We start from the raw sequence: 16,938 nt of genomic DNA, 5'->3' as shown, positions 1-16,938 counted from the left end.
TAAAACTCAGACAGCCAATAAGGAGTCGTGTCACACTCTGCCAGCCAATCAGCAGGCGTGTAACACTCAGGCAGCCAATCAGCAGGCGTGTGACACTCAGGAAGCCAATCAGGAGGCGTGTAACACTCAGGCATCCAATCAGGAGGCATGTAACACTCAGAGAGCCAATCAGGAGGCATGTAACACTCAGCCAGCCAACCAGGAGGCGTGTCACACTCAGGAAGCCAATAAAGTGGCGTGTCACACTCAGGCAGCCAATCAGGAGGCGTGTAACACTCAGGCAGCCAATCAGGAGGCGTGTAACACTCAGCTACCAATCAGGAGGCGTGTAACACTCAGCCAGCAAATCAGGAGGCGTGTAACACTTAGACAGCCATTCAGGGGGCGTGTAACACTCAGACAGCCAATCAGGAGGCGTGTAACACTCAAACAGCCAATCAGGGGGCGTGTAACAGTCAGCCAGCCAATCAGGAGGCGTGTAACACTCAGGCAGCCAATGAGGAGGCGTGTCACACTCAGCCAGCCAATCAGGAGGCGTGTAACACTCAGCTACTAATCAGGAGGCGGGTCACACTCAGCCAGCCAATCAGGAGGCGTGTAACACTCAGGAAGCCAATTAGGTCGCATATAACTCTCAGGCAGCCAATTAGAGGCCTTTGACATTCAACCAGCCAATCAGAAGGTGTGTAGTACTCAGGCAGCAAATAAGGAGGCGTGTAACATTCAGGTAGCCAATCAGGAAGCCTTTGACACTCAGCCAGCCAATCAGAACGCATGTAACACTCAGCTACCAATCAAGGGGCGTGTAACACTCAGGCAGCCAATCAGGAGGCCTGTAACACTCAGACAGCCAATCAGGAGGTGTGTAAAACTCAGCCAGCAAATCAGGAGGCGTGTCACACTCAGCAAGCCAATAAGGAGGCGTGTCACACTCAGCCAGCAAATCAGGAGGCGTGTAACACTTAGACAGCCAATCAGGGGGCGTGTAAAACTCAGCCAGCAAATCAGGAGGCGTGTCACACTCAGCAAGCCAATAAGGAGGCGTGTCACACTCAGCCAGCCAATCAGGAGGCGTGTAACACTTAGACAGCCAATAAGGGGGCGTGTAACACTCAGACAGCCAATCAGGAGGCGTGTAACACTAAGCCAGCCAATCAGGTGGTGTGTAACACTAGACCAGCCAATCACGAGGCGTGTCGCACTCAGCCAGCCAATCAGGAGGCGTGTAACACTTAGACAGCCAATCAGGGGGCGTGTAACACTCAGACAGCCAATCAGGGGGCGTGTAACACTCAGCCATCCAATCAAGAGGCGTGTAACACTCAGACAGCCAATCAGGAAGCATGTTACACTCAGCCAGCCAATCAGGAGGCTTGTAACACTCAGGAAGCCAATCAGGAGGCGTGTAACACTCACCTAGCCAATCAGGAGGTGTGTAACACTCAGCCAGCCAATCAGCAGGCGTGTAACACTCAGGCAGCCAATCAGCAGGCGTGTAACACTCAGGAAGCCAATCAGGAGGCGTGTAACACTTAGACAGCCAATCAGGGGGCGTGTAACACTCAGCCATCCAATCAGGAGGCGTGTAACACTCAGACAGCCAATCAGGAAGCATGTTACACTCAGCCAGCCAATCAGGAGGCATGTAACACTCAGGCAGCCAATTAGGAGGCGTGTAACACTCAGCCAACCAATCAGGAGGCGTGTAACACTCAGGTAGCCAATCAGGAAGCCTTTGACACTCAGCTAGCCAATCAGGAGGTGTGTAACACTCAGCCAGCAAATAAGAAGGCGTGTAACACTCAGGCAGCCAATCAGGACGCATGTAAAACTCAGACAGCCAATAAGGAGTCGTGTCACACTCAGCCAGCCAATCAGCAGGCGTGTAACACTCAGGCAGCCAATCAGCAGGCGTGTAACACTCAGGAAGCCAATCAGGAGGCGTGTAACACTTAGACAGCCAATCAGGGGGCGTGTAACACTCAGCCATCCAATCAGGAGGCGTGTAACACTCAGACAGCCAATCAGGAAGCATGTTACACTCAGCCAGCCAATCAGGAGGCGTGTAACACTCAGGCAGCCAATTAGGAGGCGTGTAACACTCAGCCAACCAATCAGGAGGCGTGTAACACTTAGGTAGCCAATCAGGAAGCCTTTGACACTCAGCTAGCCAATCAGGAGGTGTGTAACACTCAGCCAGCAAATCAGAAGGCGTGTAACACTCAGGCAGCCAATCAGGAGGCGTGTCACACTCAGCAAGCCAATGAGGAGGCGTGTCACACTCAGCCAGCAAATCAGGAGGCGTGTAACACTTAGACAGCCAATCAGGGGGCGTGTAACACTCAGACAGCCAATCAGGAGGCGTGTAACACTCAAACAGCCAATCAGGGGGCGTGTAACAGTCAGCCAGCCAATCAGGAGGCGTGTAACACTCAGGCAGCCAATCAGGAGGCGTGTAACACTAAGCCAGCCAATCAGGTGGTGTGTAACACTAGACCAGCCAATCAGGGGGCGTGTAACACTCAGACAGCCAATCAGGAGGCGTGTAACACTTAGCCATCCAATCAGGAGGCGTGTAACACTCAGACAGCCAATCAGGAAGCATGTTACACTCAGCCAGCCAATCAGGAGGCTTGTAACACTCATGACAGCCAATCAGGAGGCGTGTAACACTCAGCTAGCCAATCAGGAGGTGTGTAACACTCAGCCAGCAAATCAGGAGGCGTGTAACACTCAGGCAGCCAATCACGAGGCGTGTAACACTCAGGCAGCCAATTAGGAGGCGTGTAACAATCAGCCAACCAATCAGGAGGCGTGTAACACTCAGGTAGCCAATTAGGAAGCCTTTGACACTCAGCTAGCCAATCAGGAGGTCTGTAACACTCAGCCTGCCAATCAGGAGGCGTGTAACACTCAGGCAGCCAATCAGGAGGCGTGTCACACTCAGCAAGCCAATAAGGAGGCATGTCACACTCAGCCAGCCAATCAGCAGGCGTTTAACACTCAGACAGCCAATAAGGAGTCGTGTCACACTCAGCCAGCCAATCAGCAGGCGTGTAACACTTAGACAGCCAATCAGGGGGCGTGTAACACTCAGACAGCCAATCAGGAGGCGTGTAACACTCAAACAGCCAATCAGGGGGCGTGTAACAGTCAGCCAGCCAATCAGGAGGCGTGTAACACTCAGGCAGCCAATCAGGAGGCGTGTAACACTCAGCCAACCAATCAGGAGGCGTGTAACACTCAGGTAGCCAATCAGGAAGCCTTTGACACTCAGCTAGCCAATCAGGAGGTGTCTAACACTCAGGAAGCCAATCAGGAGGCGTGTAACACTCAGCCCAGCCAATCAGGTTGCATGTAACACTCAGGCAGCCAATCAGGAGGCATGTAACACTCAGCCAGCCAATAAGGAGGCGTGTCACACTCAGCCAGCCAATCAGGAGGTGTGTAACACTCAAACAGCCAATCAGGGGGCGTGTAACAGTCAGCCAGCCAATCAGGAGGCGTGTAACACTCAGCCAGCCAATCAGGAGGCGTGTAACACTCAGCTAGCAAATCAAGAGGCGTGTAACACTCAGACAGCAAATCAGGGGGCGTGTAACACTCAGCCAGCCAATCAGGGTGCGCGTAACACTCAGCCAGCCAATCAGGAAGCGTGTAAAAATCTGCTAGCCAATCAGGACGCATGTAAAACTTAGACAGCCAATAAGGAGTCGTGTCACACTCAGCCAGCCAATCAGCAGGCGTGTAACACTCAGGCAGCCAATCAGCAGGCGTGTAACACTCAGCCAACCAATCAGGAGGTGTGTAACACTTAGACAGCCAATCAGGGGGCGTGTAACACTCAGCCATCCAATCAGGAGGCGTGTAACACTCAGGCAGCCAATTAGGAGGCGTGTAACACTCAGCCAACCAATCAGGAGGCGTGTAACACTCAGGCAGCCAATTAGGAGGCGTGTAACACTCAGCCAACCAATCAGGAGGCGTGTAACACTCAGGTAGCCAATCAGGAAGCCTTTGACACTCAGCTAGCCAATCAGGAGGTGTGTAACACTCAGCCAGCAAATCAAGAGGCGTGTAACACTCAGGCAGCCAATCAGGACGCGTGTAAAACTCAGACAGCCAATCAGGAGGCGTGTAACACTCAGCCAGCCAATCAGCAGGCGTGTAACAGTCAGGCAGCCAATCAGCAGGCGTGTAACACTCAGGAAGCCAATCAGGAGGCGTGTAACACTCAGCCAGCCAATCAGGGGGCGTGTAACACTCAGCCATCCAATCAGGAGGCATGTAACACTCAGCCAGCCAATCAGGAAGCATGTTACACTCAGGCAGCCAATCAGGAGGCGTGTAACACTCAGGCAGCCAATTAGGAGGCGTGTAACACTCAGCCAACCAATCAGGAGGCGTGTAACACTCAGGTAGCCAATCAGGAGGCGTATAAAACTCAGACAGCCAATCAGGGGGCATGTAACACTCAGACAGCCAATCAGGGGGGCGTGTGACACTCAGCCATCCAATCAGGAGGCGTGTAACACTCAGACAGCCAATCAGGAAGCATGTTACACTCAGCCAGCCAATCAGGAGGCTTGTAACACTCAGGAAGCCAATCAGGAGGCGTGTAACACTCACCTAGCCAATCAGGAGGTGTGTAACACTCAGGCAGCCAATCAGGAGGCCTGTGACATTCAGCCAGCCAATCAGGAGACGTTTAACACTCAGCCAACCAATCAGGAGGCATGTAACACTCAGGAAGCCAATCAGGAGGCATGTAACACTCAGCCAGCCAATCAGGAGGCGTGTCACATTCAGCCAGCCAATCAGGAGGCGTGTAACACTCAGGCAGCCAATCAGGAGGCCTGTGACATTCAGCCAGCCAATCAGGAGACGTTTAACACTCAGCCAACCAATCAGGAGGCATGTAACACTCAGGAAGCCAATCAGGAGGCATGTAACACTCAGCCAGCCAATAAGGAGGCGTGTCACATTCAGCCAGCCAATTAGGAGGCGTGTAACACTTAGACAGCCAATCAGGGGGCGTGTAACACTCAGACAGCCAATCAGGGGGCGTGTGACACTCAGCCATCCAATCAGGAGGCGTGTAACACTCAGACAGCCAATCAGGAAGCATGTTACACTCAGCCAACCAATCAGGAGGCGTGTAACACACAGGTAGCCAATCAGGAAGCCTTTGACACTCAGCTAGCCAATCAGGAGGCGTGTAACACTCAAACAGCCAATCAGGGGGCGTGTAACACTCAGCTAGCTAATCAGGAGGCGTGTCACACTCAGCCAGCCAATCAGGAGGCATGTAACACTCAGAGAGCCAATCAGGAGGCATGTAACACTCAGCCAGCCAATCAGGAGGCGTGTCACACTCAGGAAGCCAATCAGGAGGCGTGTAACACTCAGCCAGCCAATCAAGAGGCATGTAACACTCAGCAAGCCAATCAGGAGACGTGTAACACTCAGCCAGCCAATCAGGAGGCGTGTAACACACAGGAAAGCAAATCAGCGTGTCACACTCAGCCAGGCAATCAGGAGGCGTGTAAAACTCAGTCAGCCAATCAGGATGCATATAACACTCATCCAGCCAATCAGGAGGCGTGTAACACTCAGACAGCCAAACAGGTTGGCGTGACACACTTAAGCAGCCAAGTAGGAGGCGTGTAACACTCTTGTAGCCAATCTGGAGGCGTTTAACATTCAGCCAGCCAATCAGGAGGCATGTCACACTAGGCCAGCAAATCAGGAGGCGTGTAACATTCAGCTAGCCAATCAGGAGGCGTGTAACACTCAGCCAGCCAATCAGGAGTCGTGTAACACTCAGCTAGCCAATCAGGAGGCGTATAAAACTCAGACAGCCAATCAGGGGGCTTGTAACACTCAGCCAGCCAATCAGGAGGCGTGTAACACTCAGACAGCCAAAAGGGTGGCGTTACACTCAGCAGCCAAGTCAGGAGGCGTGTAACACTCTTGTAGCCAATCTGGAGGCGTGTAACACTCAGGTAGCCAATCAGGAAGCCTTTGACACTCAGCTAGCCAATCAGGAGGTGTGTAACACTCAAACAGCCAATCAGGGGGCGTGTAACAGGCAGCCAGCCAATCAGGAGGCGTGTAACACTCAGCCAGCCAATCAGGAGGCGTGTAACACTCAGCTAGCAAATCAAGAGGCGTGTAACACTCAGACAGCAAATCAGGGGGCGTGTAACACTCAGCCAGCCAATCAGGGTGCGCGTAACACTCAGCCAGCCAATCAGGAAGGCGTGTAAAAATCTGCTAGCCAATCAGGACGCATGTAAAACTCAGACAGCCAATAAGGAGTCGTGTAACACTCAGGTAGCCAATCAGGAGGCGTGTAACACTCAGCCAGCAAATCAGGAGGCGTGTAACACTTAGACAGCCATTCAGGGGGCGTCTAACACTCAGACAGCCAATCAGGAGGCGTGTAACACTCAAACAGCCAATCAGGGGGCGTGTAACAGTCAGCCAGCCAATCAGGAGGCGTGTAACACTCAGGCAGCCAATAAGGAGGCGTGTCACACTCAGCCAGCCAATCAGGAGGCGTGTAACACTCAGCTACTAATCAGGAGGCGTGTCACACTCAGCCAGCCAATCAGGAGGCCTGTAACACTCAGCCAGCCAATCAGGAGGCGTGTAACACTCAGCTACTAATCAGGAGGCGTGTCACACTCAGACAGCCAATCAGGAGGCGTGTAACACTCAGGCAGCCAATCAGGAGGCCTTTGACATTCAGCCAGCCAATCAGGAGACGTTTAACACTCAGCCAACCAATCAGGAGGCATGTAACACTCAGCCAGCCAATCAGGAGGCGTGTAACACTTAGACAGCCAATCAGGGGGCGTGTCACACTCAGACAGCCAATCAGCGTGTCACACTCAGCCAGCCAATCAGGAGGCGTGTAACACTCAGGCAACCAATCAGGAGACGTTTAACACTCAGCCAACCAATCAGGAGGCATGTAAAACTCAGCCAGCCAATCAGGAGGCGTGTAACACTTAGACAGCCAATCAGGGGGCGTGTGACACTCAGCCATCCAATCAGGAGGCGTGTAACACTCAGACAGCCAATCAGGAAGCATGTTACACTCAGCCAGCCAATCAGGAGGCTTGTAACACTCAGGAAGCCAATCAGGAGGCGTGTAACACTCACCTAGCCAATCAGGAGGTGTGTAACACTCAGGCAGCCAATCAGGAGGCCTGTGACATTCAGCCAGCCAATCAGGAGGCGTTTAACACTCAGCCAACCAATCAGGAGGCATGTAACACTCAGGAAGCCAATCAGGAGGCATGTAACACTCAGCCAGCCAATCAGGAGGCGTGTCACACTCAGCCAGCCAATCAGGAGGCGTGTAACACTCAGGCAGCCAATCAGGAGGCCTGTGACATTCAGCCAGCCAATCAGGAGACGTTTAACACTCAGCCAACCAATCAGGAGGCATGTAACACTCAGGAAGCCAATCAGGAGGCATGTAACACTCAGCCAGCCAATAAGGAGGCGTGTCACATTCAGCCAGCCAATTAGGAGGCGTGTAACACTTAGACAGCCAATCAGGGGGCGTGTAACACTCAGACAGCCAATCAGGGGGCGTGTGACACTCAGCCATCCAATCAGGAGGCGTGTAACACTCAGACAGCCAATCAGGAAGCATGTTACACTCAGCCAACCAATCAGGAGGCGTGTAACACACAGGTAGCCAATCAGGAAGCCTTTGACACTCAGCTAGCCAATCAGGAGGTGTGTAACACTCAAACAGCCAATCAGGGGGCCGTGTAACACTCAGCTAGCTAATCAGGAGGCGTGTCAACACTCAGCCAGCCAATCAGGAGGCATGTAACACTCAGAGAGCCAATCAGGAGGCATGTAACACTCAGCCAGCCAACCAGGAGGCGTGTCACACTCAGGAAGCCAATCAGGAGGCGTGTAACACTCAGCTACCAATCAGGAGGCGTGTAACACTCAGCAAGCCAATCAGGAGGCGTGTAACACTCAGCTAGCCAATCAGGAGGCGTGTAACACACGGAAAGCAAATCAGCGTGTCACACTCAGCCAGCCAATCAGGAGGCGTATAAAACTCAGACAGCCAATCAGGGGGCATGTAACACTCAGCCAGCCAATCAGGAGGCGTGTAACACTCAGACAGCCAATCAAGGTTGGCGTGACACACTCAAGCAGCCAATTAGGAGGCGTGTAACACTCTTGTAGCCAATCTGGAGGCGTTTAACATTCAGCCAGCCAATCAGGAGGCGTGTCACACTAGGCCAGCAAATCAGGAGGCGTGTAACATTCAGCTACCAATCAGGAGGCGTGTAACACTCAGCCAGCCAATCAGGAGTCGTGTAACACTCAGCTAGCCAATCAGGAGGCGTATAAAACTCAGACAGCCAATCAGGGGGCGTGTAACACTCAGCCAGCCAATCAGGAGGCGTGTAACACTCAGACAGCCAATCAGGGTGGCGTGTACACACTTAGAGCAGCCAATTAGGAGGCGTGTAACACTCTTGGCAGCCAATCTGGAGGCGTGTAACACTCAGGTAGCCAATCAGGAAGCCTTTGACACTCAGCTAGCCAATCAGGAGGTGTGTAACACTCAAGCAGCCAATCAGGGGGCGTGTAACAGTCAGCCAGCCAATCAGGAGGCGTGTAACACTCAGCCAGCCAATCAGGAGGCGTGTAACACTCAGCTAGCAAATCAAGAGGCGTGTAACACTCAGACAGCAAATCAGGGGGCGTGTAACACTCAGCCAGCCAATCAGGGTGCGTGTAACACTCAGCCAGCCAATCAGGAAGCGTGTAAAAATCTGCTAGCCAATCAGGAGGCATGTAACACTCAGACAGCCAATAAGGAGGCGTGTAACACTCAGCCAGCCAATCAGGAGGCGTGTAACACTCAGCCAGCAAATCAGGAGGCGTGTAACACTTAGACAGCCATTCAGGGGGCGTCTAACACTCAGACAGCCAATCAGGAGGCGTGTAACACTCAAACAGCCAATAAGAGGGTGTGTCACACTCAGGCAGCCAATCAGGAGGCGTGTAACACTCAGTCAGCCAATCAGGAGGCGTGTGACACTCAGCCAGCCAATCAGGAGGCCTGTGACACTCAGCTACTAATCAGGAGGCGTGTCACACTCAGCCAGCCAATCAGGAGGCATGTAACACTCAGCCAGCCAATCAGGAGGCGTGTAACACTCAGCCAGCAAATCAGGAGGCGTGTCACACTCAGCCAGCCAATCAGGAGGCGTGTAACACTCAGCCAGCCAATCAGGAGGCGTGTAACACTAGACAATTCAGCCAGCCAATCAGGAGGCGTGTAACACTCAGCAAGCCAATCAGGAGGCGTGTAACACTCAGCCAGCCAATCAGGAGGCGTGTAACACTTAGACAGCCAATCAGGGGGCGTGTAACACTCAGACAGCCAATCAGGAGGCGTGTAACACTCAGCCAGCCAATCAGGAGGTGTGTAACACTCAGACCAGCCAATCACGAGGCGTGTAACACTCAGCCAGCCAATCAGGAGGCGTGTAACACTCAGCCAGCCAATCAGGAGGCGTGTAACACTTAGACAGCCAATCAGGGGGCGTGTAACACTCAGCCATCCAATCAAGAGGCGTGTAACACTCAGACAGCCAATCAGGAAGCATGTTACACTCAGCCAGCCAATCAGGAGGCTTGTAACACTCAGGAAGCCAATCAGGAGGCGTGTAACACTCACCTAGCCAATCAGGAGGTGTGTAACACTCAGCCAGCCAATCAGGAGGCGTGTAACACTCAGGCAGCCAATCAGGAGGCGTGTAACACTCAGGAAGCCAATCAGGAGGCGTGTAACACTCAGGCAGCCAATCAGGAGGGCATGTAACACTCAGCCAGCCAATCAGGAGGCGTGTAACACTCAGCCAGCCAATCAGGAGGCATGTAACACTCAGCCAGCCAATCAGGAGGCATGTAACACTCAGGCAGCCAATCAGGAGGCGTGTAACACTCAGCCAACCAATCAGGAGGCGTGTAACACTCAGGTAGCCAATCAGGAAGCCTGTAACACTCAACCAGCTAATCAGGAGGTGTGTAACCGTCAGTCAGCCAATAACGAGGCGTTTTACACTCAGGCAGCCAATCAGGGGCATGTAAAACTCAGACAGCCAATCAAGGAGCGTGTCACACTCAGCCAGCCAATCAGCAGGCGTGTAACACTCAGGCAGCCAATCAGGAGGCGTGTAACACTCAGGCAAGCCAATCAGGAGGCGTGTAACACTTAGGCAGCCAATCAGGGGGCGTGTAACACTCAGCCAGCCAATCAGGAGGCGTGTAACACTCATACAGCCAATCAGGGAGCATGTTACACTCAGCCAGCCAATCAGGAGGCGTGTAACACTCAGGCAGCCAATTAGGAGGCGTGTAACACTCAGCAAACCAATCAGGAGGCGTGTAACACTCAGGCAGCCAATCAGGAAGCCTTTGACACTCAGCAAGCCAATCAGGAGGCGTGTAACACTCAGCCAGCAAATCAGGAGGCGTGTAACACTCAGCCAGCCAATCAGGAGGCGTGTAACACTCAGCAAGCCAATCAGGAGGGGTGTCACACTCAGCCAAAATCAGGAGGCGTGTAACACTTAGACAGCCAATCAGGGGCGTGTAACACTCAGACAGCCAATCAGGAGGCGTGTAACACTCAAACAGCCAATCAGGGGGCCTGTAACACTCAGCCAGCCAATCAGGAGTCATGTAACATTCAGCCAGCCAATCAGGAGGCGTGTAACACTCAGCCAGCCAATCAGGTGGCGTGTAACACTCGAGCAGCCAATCAGGGGGCGTGTAACACTCAGACAGCCAATCAGGAGGCGTGTAACACTTAGGCCATCCAATCAGGAGGCGTGTAACACTCAGACAGCCAATCAGGAAGCATGTTACACTCAGCCAGCCAATCAGGAGGCTTGTAACACTCATGAAGCCAATCAGGAGGCGTGTAACACTCAGCCAGCCAATCAGGAGGTGTGTAACACTCAGCCAGCAAATCAGGAGGCGTGTAACACTCAGGCAGCCAATCAGGAGGCGTGTAACACTCAGGCAGCCAATTAGGAGGCGTGTAACACTCAGCCAACCAATCAGGAGGCGTGTAACACTCAGGTAGCCAATCAGGAAGCCTTTGACACTCAGCTAGCCAATCAGGAGGTCTGTAACACTCAGCCAACCAATCAGGGGGCGTGTAACACTCAGGTAGCCAATCAGGAGGCGTGTCACACTCAGCAAGCCAATCAGGAGGCATGTCACACTCAGCTAGCCAATCAGCAGGCGTTTAACACTCAGACAGCCAATCAGGAGCGTGTCACACTCAGCCAGCCAATCAGCAGGCGTGTAACACTTAGACAGCCAATCAGGGGGCGTGTAACACTCAGACAGCCAATCAGGAGGCGTGTAACACTCAAACAGCCAATCAGGGGGCGTGTAACACTCAGCCAGCCAATCAGGAGGCGTGTAACACTCAGGCAGCCAATCAGGAGGCGTGTAACACTAAGCCAACCAATCAGGAGGCGTGTAACACTCAGGTAGCCAATCAGGAAGCCTTTGACACTCAGCTAGCCAATCAGGAGGTGTCTAACACTCAGGAAGCCAATCAGGAGGCGTGTAACACTCAGCCAGCCAATCAGGTGGCATGTAACACTCAGGAAGCCAATCAGGAGGCATGTAACACTCAGCCAGCCAATAAGGAGGCGTGTCACATTCAGCCAGCCAATCAGGAGGTGTGTAACACTCAAACAGCCAATCAGGGGGCGTGTAACAGTCAGCCAGCCAATCAGGAGGCGTGTAACACTCAGCCAGCCAATCAGGAGGCGTGTAACACTCAGACAGCAAATCAAGAGGCGTGTAACACTCAGACAGCAAATCAGGGGGCGTGTAACACTCAGCCAGCCAATCAGGGTGCGCGTAACACTCAGCCAGCCAATCAGGAAGCGTGTAAAAATCTGCTAGCCAATCAGGACGCATGTAAAACTTAGACAGCCAATAAGGAGTCGTGTCACACTCAGCCAGCCAATCAGCAGGCGTGTAACAGTCAGGCAGCCAATCAGCAGGCGTGTAACACTCAGGAAGCCAATCAGGAGGCGTGTAACACTTAGACAGCCAATCAGGGGGCGTGTAACACTCAGCCATCCAATCAGGAGGCATGTAACACTCAGACAGCCAATCAGGAAGTATGTTACACTCAGCCAGCCAATCAGGAGGCGTGTAACACTCAGGCAGCCAATTAGGAGGCGTGTAACACTCAGCCAACCAATCAGGAGGCGTGTAACACTCAGGTAGCCAATCAGGAGGCGTATAAAACTCAGACAGCCAATCAGGGGGCATGTAACACTCAGACAGCCAATCAGGGGCGTGTGACACTCAGCCATCCAATCAGGAGGCGTGTAACACTCAGACAGCCAATCAGGAAGCATGTTACACTCAGCCAGCCAATCAGGAGGCTTGTAACACTCAGGAAGCCAATCAGGAGGCGTGTAACACTCACCTAGCCAATCAGGAGGTGTGTAACACTCAGGCAGCCAATCAGGAGGCCTGTGACATTCAGCCAGCCAATCAGGAGACGTTTAACACTCAGCCAACCAATCAGGAGGCATGTAACACTCAGGAAGCCAATCAGGAGGCATGTAACACTCAGCCAGCCAATAAGGAGGCGTGTCACATTCAGCCAGCCAATCAGGAGGCGTGTAACACTCAGGCAGCCAATCAGGAGGCCTGTGACATTCAGCCAGCCAATCAGGAGACGTTTAACACTCAGCCAACCAATCAGGAGGCATGTAACACTCAGGAAGCCAATCAGGAGGCATGTAACACTCAGCCAGCCAATAAGGAGGCGTGTCACATTCAGCCAGCCAATTAGGAGGCGTGTAACACTTAGACAGCCAATCAGGGGGCGTGTAACACTCAGACAGCCAATCAGGGGGCGTGTGACACTCAGCCATCCAATCAGGAGGCGTGTAACACTCAGACAGCCAATCAGGAAGCATGTTACACTCAGCCAACCAATCAGGAGGCGTGTAACACACAGGTAGCCAATCAGGAAGCCTTTGACACTCAGCTAGCAAATCAGGAGGTGTGTAACACTCAAACAGCCAATCAGGGGGCGTGTAACACTCAGCTACTAATCAGGAGGCGTGTCACACTCAGCCAGCCAAAAGGGTGGCGTTACACACTTAAGCAGCCAATCAGGAGGCATGTAACACTCAAGAGGAGGCGTGTAACACTCTAGCCAAATCTGGAGGCGTGTAACACTCAGGTAGCCAATCAGGAAGCCTTTGACACTCAGCTAGCCAATCAGGAGGTGTGTAACACTCAAACAGCCAATCAGGGGGCGTGTAACAGGCAGCCAGCCAATCAGGAGGCGTGTAACACTCAGCCAGCCAATCAGGAGGCGTGTAACACTCAGCTAGCAAATCAAGAGGCGTGTAACACTCAGACAGCAAATCAGGGGCGTGTAACACTCAGCCGCCAATCAGGAGGCGAACACCAGCCCCAATCAGAGGCGTGTAACACCAGCTAGCAATCAGGCGTGTACACTCAGACAGCAAATCAGGGGCGTGTAACACTCAGCCAGCCAATCAGGGTGCGCGTAACACTCAGCCAGCCAATCAGGAAGCGTGTAAAAATCTGCTAGCCAATCAGGACGCATGTAAAACTCAGACAGCCAATAAGGAGTCGTGTAACACTCAGGTAGCCAATCAGGAGGCGTGTAACACTCAGCCAGCAAATCAGGAGGCGTGTAACACTTAGACAGCCATTCAGGGGGCGTCTAACACTCAGACAGCCAATCAGGAGGCGTGTAACACTCAAACAGCCAATCAGGGGGCGTGTAACAGTCAGCCAGCCAATCAGGAGGCGTGTAACACTCAGGCAGCCAATAAGGAGGCGTGTCACACTCAGCCAGCCAATCAGGAGGCGTGTAACACTCAGCTACTAATCAGGAGGCGTGTCACACTCAGCCAGCCAATCATGAGGCCTGTAACACTCAGCCAGCCAATCAGGAGGCGTGTAACACTCAGCTACTAATCAGGAGGCGTGTCACACTCAGACAGCCAATCAGGAGGCGTGTAACACTCAGGCAGCCAATCAGGAGGCCTTTGACATTCAGCCAGCCAATCAGGAGACGTTTAACACTCAGCCAACCAATCAGGAGGCATGTAACACTCAGCCAGCCAATCAGGAGGCGTGTAACACTTAGACAGCCAATCAGGGGGCGTGTCACACTCAGACAGCCAATCAGCGTGTCACACTCAGCCAGCCAATCAGGAGGCGTGTAACACTCAGGCAACCAATCAGGAGACGTTTAACACTCAGCCAACCAATCAGGAGGCATGTAAAACTCAGCCAGCCAATCAGGAGGCGTGTAACACTTAGACAGCCAATCAGGGGCGTGTGACACTCAGCCATCCAATCAGGAGGCGTGTAACACTCAGACAGCCAATCAGGAAGCATGTTACACTCAGCCAGCCAATCAGGAGGCTTGTAACACTCAGGAAGCCAATCAGGAGGCGTGTAACACTCACCTAGCCAATCAGGAGGTGTGTAACACTCAGGCAGCCAATCAGGAGGCCTGTGACATTCAGCCAGCCAATCAGGAGACGTTTAACACTCAGCCAACCAATCAGGAGGCATGTAACACTCAGGAAGCCAATCAGGAGGCATGTAACACTCAGCCAGCCAATAAGGAGGCGTGTCACATTCAGCCAGCCAATCAGGAGGCGTGTAACACTCAGGCAGCCAATCAGGAGGCCTGTGACATTCAGCCAGCCAATCAGGAGACGTTTAACACTCAGCCAACCAATCAGGAGGCATGTAACACTCAGGAAGCCAATCAGGAGGCATGTAACACTCAGCCAGCCAATAAGGAGGCGTGTCACATTCAGCCAGCCAATTAGGAGGCGTGTAACACTTAGACAGCCAATCAGGGGGCGTGTAACACTCAGACAGCCAATCAGGGGGCGTTTGACACTCAGCCATCCAATCAGGAGGCGTGTAACACTCAGACAGCCAATCAGGAAGCATGTTACACTCAGCCAACCAATCAGGAGGCGTGTAACACACAGGTAGCCAATCAGGAAGCCTTTGACACTCAGCTAGCCAATCAGGAGGTGTGTAACACTCAAACAGCCAATCAGGGGGCGTGTAACACTCAGCTACTAATCAGGAGGCGTGTCACACTCAGCCAGCCAATCAGGAGGCATGTAACACTCAGAGAGCCAATCAGGAGGCATGTAACACTCAGCCAGCCAACCAGGAGGCGTGTCACACTCAGGAAGCCAATCAGGAGGCGTGTAACACTCAGCTACCAATCAGGAGGCGTGTAACACTCAGCAAGCCAATCAGGAGGCGTGTAACACTCAGCTAGCCAATCAGGAGGCGTGTAACACACGGAAAGCAAATCAGCGTGTCACACTCAGCCAGCCAATCAGGAGGCGTATAAAACTCAGACAGCCAATCAGGGGGCATGTAACACTCAGCCAGCCAATCAGGAGGCGTGTAACACTCAGACAGCCAAAAGGTTGGCGTGACACACTTAAGCAGCCAAGTAGGAGGCGTGTAACACTCTTGTAGCCAATCTGGAGGCGTTTAACATTCAGCCAGCCAATAAGGAGGCATGTCACACTAGGCCAGCAAATCAGGAGGCGTGTAACATTCAGCTACCACTCAGGAGGCGTGTAACACTCAGCCAGCCAATCAGGAGTCATGTAACACTCAGCTAGCCAATCAGGAGGCGTATAAAACTCAGACAGCCAATCAGGGGGCTTGTAACACTCAGCCAGCCAATCAGGAGGCGTGTAACACTCAGACAGCCAAAAGGGTGGCGTTACACACTTAAGCAGCCAAGTAGGAGGCGTGTAACACTCTTGTAGCCAATCTGGAGGCGTGTAACACTCAGGTAGCCAATCAGGAAGCCTTTGACACTCAGCTAGCCAATCAGGAGGTGTGTAACACTCAAACAGCCAATCAGGGGGCGTGTAACAGGCAGCCAGCCAATCAGGAGGCGTGTAACACTCAGCCAGCCAATCAGGAGGCGTGTAACACTCAGCTAGCAAATCAAGAGGCGTGTAACACTCAGACAGCAAATCAGGGGGCGTGTAACACTCAGCCAGCCAATCAGGGTGCGCGTAACACTCAGCCAGCCAATCAGGAAGCGTGTAAAAATCTGCTAGCCAATCAGGACGCATGTAAAACTCAGACAGCCAATAAGGAGTCGTGTAACACTCAGGTAGCCAATCAGGAGGCGTGTAACACTCAGCCAGCAAATCAGGAGGCGTGTAACACTTAGACAGCCATTCAGGGGGCGTCTAACACTCAGACAGCCAATCAGGAGGCGTGTAACACTCAAACAGCCAATCAGGGGGCGTGTAACAGTCAGCCAGCCAATCAGGAGGCGTGTAACACTCAGGCAGCCAATAAGGAGGCGTGTCACACTCAGCCAGCCAATCAGGAGGCGTGTAACACTCAGCTACTAATCAGGAGGCGTGTCACACTCAGCCAGCCAATCATGAGGCCTGTAACACTCAGCCAGCCAATCAGGAGGCGTGTAACACTCAGCTACTAATCAGGAGGCGTGTCACACTCAGACAGCCAATCAGGAGGCGTGTAACACTCAGGCAGCCAATCAAGTGGCCTTTGACATTCAGCCAGCCAATCAGGAGACGTTTAACACTCAGCCAACCAATCAGGAGGCATGTAACACTCAGCCAGCCAATCAGGAGGCGTGTAACACTTAGACAGCCAATCAGGGGCGTGTCACACTCAGACAGCCAATCAGCGTGTCACACTCAGCCAGCCAATCAGGAGGCGTGTAACACTCAGGCAGCCAATCAGGAGACGTTTAACACTCAGCCAACCAATCAGGAGGCATGTAAAACTCAGCCAGCCAATCAGGAGGCGTGTAACACTTAG

The 16,938-nt window shown here is 52.9% G+C and overlaps 1 long non-coding RNA gene across 2 annotated transcripts; it reads left to right on the top strand.

Moving 5' to 3' along the window:
* The first annotated feature begins 6,269 nt into the window (after positions 1 to 6,269).
* LOC127370288 (uncharacterized) lies at positions 6,270 to 16,772 on the top strand. Of its 2 annotated transcripts, none has more exons than XR_007886185.1 (3): positions 6,270 to 7,185; positions 11,005 to 11,184; positions 15,138 to 16,772. It is a non-coding gene; the product is annotated as an uncharacterized LOC127370288 (long non-coding RNA). The 2 variants fall into 2 exon arrangements; XR_007886186.1 differs by lacking the exon at positions 6,270 to 7,185 and adding an exon at positions 9,516 to 9,745.
* The last annotated feature ends 166 nt before the right edge of the window (positions 16,773 to 16,938 follow it).

The sequence above is a fragment of the Dicentrarchus labrax genome, unplaced genomic scaffold (genome assembly GCF_905237075.1).
Source record: "Dicentrarchus labrax unplaced genomic scaffold, dlabrax2021, whole genome shotgun sequence".
NCBI lineage: Eukaryota > Metazoa > Chordata > Actinopteri > Moronidae > Dicentrarchus > Dicentrarchus labrax.
Note: the sequence above shows the minus strand (reverse complement) of the source record. Positions and strands in the feature narration are given on the sequence as shown.